Source organism: Canis lupus, chromosome 2, assembly GCF_011100685.1.
Source record: "Canis lupus familiaris isolate Mischka breed German Shepherd chromosome 2, alternate assembly UU_Cfam_GSD_1.0, whole genome shotgun sequence".
Lineage (NCBI taxonomy): Eukaryota > Metazoa > Chordata > Mammalia > Carnivora > Canidae > Canis > Canis lupus.
In genome coordinates, this window is record NC_049223.1 from 71,844,228 (window position 1) to 71,848,861 (window position 4,634).

A 4,634-nucleotide genomic window follows, 5' to 3' on the forward strand; every position below is an offset into this window, starting at 1 on the left:
TGTTCCTCAGAGCACGTCTGTCCAGACAGCAACCAGATTCCCCAGGAAACTGGCCCAGCCCCAATCACTGAGTGGCAAAATCATCTACTTTCCAAGCTTTTACATTGCCCCACCCCGGCCCAACAGACAGACCTGGATGAGATTCTGGCCTTTGCCATCAAAGGAACTTACTGCTAGCTGGAGCTCCAGATGCCCTACCACATGCCAACCAAGACTAGGTCACACATTTATGCCAGGAGCCACATCCCCAGAAAATGGAGGGGACCCACGGCAGCCCCTGCCTTCAAGAGGGAGAAGGAAACCAATGGACTGCAGCTTTGCGTGTTAGGTGGCTTGACAAGCCCAGAGGAGGAATCTAACTCTTGAGGAAAGGGAGGTGATGGGCCTAATCTCTTCTTTCATTATTGAAATTGCCAAACATAAACAGAAATAGAGAGAATAGATCATGAGCCCTCGGCACCCATCTTCCAATTCCAGTGATTAGGAACTTATGGCCAATCTACTTCGTTTGTACCCCCACCCAACTGTACAGAATCATTCTTTTTTTTTTTTTCAGATTTTATTTATTTATTCATGAGGGACACAGAGACAGAGAGAGAGAGGCAGAGACACAGGCAGAGGGAGAAGCAGCCTCCATGCAGGGAGCCTAAGGTGGAACTCGATCCCGGGCCTCCAGGATCACGCCCTGGGCTGAAGGAGGCACTAAACCGCTCCGCCACTGGGACTGCCCCCTGAATTATTCTAAAGTAAATTTCAGAGATCATATCATTTTGCCCATATTGTAGAAGATAGGGACTCTTTTTTTCCTAACAGAGCAATAAAATAGTAATTCTTTATTATCACCAGGTGGATACTTGGTCAACGTTTAAAGTCTTGATTGTCTCATTATTTTTTTTATAGCTGATTCACTCATATCAGGATCCAAACCAGGTCTGATGCAGGCAGACTAAATCTGAAAATGCAGAGGAGGGTCCTGACCAGGCCAGCCAAGAGAGTCCTTGGCTTAATGCAGGATAGATCGAAATCAAATACAAGCCAGAGAAAGTGAAAACCTGGTTTATTGAATAGTGAAGTGACAGGTAGAGAATAGCAGACAGAGTGTCTAGAAGCCTCAGAAAGGAATGAAGAATGAGTCTTGTTGCTTGGGGGTAGGGGTTCTTTATTAGAAAAGGGTCTAGGGTATGTGTTTCTCCAGGAATCCAGGGTAGGGTCAGTCACAGGCAAGTGTCAGGTGAACAATAGATGTTATTCCATAAATCACTGAAGGTAGGGGGTATTGATGCCAGTGTCAGCTAAGGTTTGTTTGAAGCTAATGTCCCGGAACATGTTTGATATCTGACTCTTCTTAGGTATTACTAGGTGTCTGGGGTCTAAGACAAAATTCAGAGAATGGTTAACTTTCTTGTTTTCCCTTTGAAGTGGGAACATAGCTTTTTTGGTGTATTCAGAGGCAAAATATGGAACATGAGTGAATGAGCCCCAGAGCCTTTCTAAAATGGAGTCCTGGGACACCTGAATGGCTCAGTTGGTTAAGCGCCTGCCTTTGGCTCAGGTCATGATCCCAGAATCTGGGATTAAGTCCTGCATCGGGCTCCCTGCTCAGTGAGGAGTCTGCTTCTCCTTTTCCCTCTGCCCGTCTCCCTTGTGCTCTCTCTCTCTCTCTCTCCCTCTCTCTCTCTCAAATAAATAAATAAGTAACATTTTGAAATAAAATGGGGTCCCTTTGGCTTCCCTACCTCAGGTCCACACATTCCAATTGCTTGATATGTCTATTAAGTTTCTCTTAATCTGTACCTCCCTCTCCCTCCTTCTCTTTGGCCTTGTTCTTTTCAAAGGAACCTGGTTGTTTGTCCTATTAAATTTCCCACATTCTGGAGGATTTGGCTGATGGCTTCTTGGTAGTGTAATTTCACGTGTTCCTCTATCCTGCATACTTCCTATTAACGGTAGTTAGACCTAGAGGTTTGATGGCATTCGGGTTTGCTTTGTTGGCAAGAAGACTCCTCAGGTGGTCTTGTGTCGCTCCTGTTACACTGCATCACAAGGCATATAAACTGTATGGTTGATCTTGATGTATAAGCAGCAGGTAGCCAGGAGAAGGGGAAAAGAGAGAGGATGGCATCCCAGGCAGGAGGGGTAACACCTGCTAAGGCAGAGATGTTGAAACATTCCAGGGAGCAGTGGTGAGTGATTTGAGAGTTTGGAGTTCTGAGCCAGGGAAGCGGGTAAGAGCCAGGCCGTGCTCAGTTGCCAAGTGAGAATTGTGGGGAGCCATGGAAGAGTCTTAACTAGGGGAGAGACAGCCCAATTAACATGTTAGATAGACTGCACTGGCTTCATGGAAGGTGGGTTTCTGGGGAGACCAGTAAGGAGGCTGAAGCAGAGAAGTTCTGGTGAAAAGCAGTGAGAGTCTACACTAGGGACTAGGTAAGTAGAGGTAGGGAAGAATGAAGCAGACTGTGGCTGAGGCATTGGTTGAGGTATTAAATTGTATTCTCGCTGTTTTTTTTTTTTTTTTTTAAACCCTGCTCTAGGGACACCTGGGTGGCTCAGCGGTTGAGCATCTGCCTTTGTGGGGAGCCTGCTTCTCCCTCTGCCTGCCTCTCTGCCTCTCTCTCTCTCTCTCTCTCTCCCATGAATAAATAAATAAAATCATAAAAAAATAAATAAATAAACCCTGCTCTAAGCAGGTAGCAAAGGTCCCTTCCCTTGGGGGAGGATGTGTTCAAGTGGAAGGCCATAACTTTTTGAAGACAGCCACCTCTGGGGCTTTTATCCTCTGCCCTCCTAAAAAGGATAATAATAGAGTGGGGAGGAGAAGCATCTCTCAGAGAGGGGAGACTGGCCCAGCCAGGACAGCAGACACAGCTTGCTGGGTTCCAAACGTGTCTAGGCTGTTTCCAGGAGTGAGCAGATCTTCAGACAGGGGGTACTTGGATATTTACTTGGGTTCAATAAATATTGGATGTCTATTTGCTTCTGGGCCTGGGGACACAGTGAACAAAACAAAGCCTCTGTTCCCCTAGAGCTTACATTCAGCAGAAGAGACAGACATGACACAAATGAATCAACAAGGCTCTTGGCCTGGCAAAGCCCAGGGTCCAGAGTCGCAGGAGAAGCCTCGGGCTCCCTGTAACTGCACAAGCTCAATCAAGGGGCTTTCAAAAAGGAAACCACTGGGGCGCCTGAGTGACTCAGTCAGTTGAGCATCTGACTCTTGATTTCAGCTCAGGTCATGATCTCAGGGTGGTGAGATGGAGCCCCATGTCAGGCTCAGTGCAGGGTCTGCTTGAGGATGTTCTCTCTCTCCTTCTGCCCCTCCCCGACTCATACTTCCTCTCCCTAAGTAAAATCTTTAAAAAAAGAATAGCAACAAGAAAATACAAGGCCAAAATGGAGTCACTGAGACTAGGCCAAGCCATCAAACTGGGACTCAATATGCAACCTAATGGCAGTTTTAACCTTCCCCAGAAACATAGTCCTAAGCAGTCAGTCAGGAATTTTCTGGCTAGCACCAATGAGGTCATCTGTCATGTGGGCCCTCTCTACCATTCCTGCAAAGAAAGACGAGCTAATCTGTTGATCAGAACTCCTGCTCTTCCCGCTAAGGAAAAATGACCTTGCCTGAAATACTCCTTTCTTTTCTTTTGCTAATAACTTCCTTGCCCTACCCTCCTTCCTATAAAAACACCTCCTCTGAGCTCCTTGGTGGAACTTCCTGATGGATGCTGCCAAATTCATGAGTCGCCTGATGAAGCCAATCAGTTCTTCAAATTTACTAGGTTGAATTTCGTTTCTTAAGAGAGCCCACACACAACTGAGGAGCAAAGTCCAGCCTGTGTTCAGGGCCCTGGGTCACCCCAAGATGGAGGAAGGCATCAAAATCACCACCAAGAGTGAACTTTCTGCCCATGCAGAAGGAAGAGGGCTCAGAGACCAAGTGCTGCTGACTTAACAAAAATAAGGCAGTGTGGCTTCTTGCACCTGAGCCTATGGCCTGATTCAAAACCACTGGACAGTATCCAAGCCACATGGAGGCATGTATGGAAGGTAACCCATGGGACTGGTGGGGAAGGAGGGCAGGCAAGGGGTTAGGGTAGGCGTCTCCCCAGGGCTGAGCAGGGAGTTGGTAAAGACTAGGCTTGAAACTGGAACAAGGTGGAGAGCTCTGAGGGGGCCTGGGAGCTCCTTATAAACCCATCTCAGGGGCTGCTAGAGTCTCACTTGGCTTTTTACTGGAGGCAGAAGCTTCTTTTTATTTATTTATTTATTTATTTTAAGATTTTTATTATTTTATTTGGTAGAGAGAGTGCGTGTACAGGTGGAAGAGGAGCAGAGGGAGAGAGAGAAGCAGGCTCTCCACTAAGCAGGGAGCCCAATGCAGGGCTTGATCCCAGGACCTCGAGATCATGACCTGAGCCAAAGTCAGACACTTAACCAAATGAGCCACCTAGGTGCCTCACCAGAGGCTTCTTTTAAATACCTCAGCATCTTGGTCAATGTGCCCAGAAGGCCCTCATCACTGTCACCCCCTGCTAACCAATAAGGTATCTGTTTAAGTAGAAAAGGGCACCCCTCCAGGCCTTTGTGTGAATTACGAAAAGATGCCTTCCTCCCAGACAGACACAGAGAGA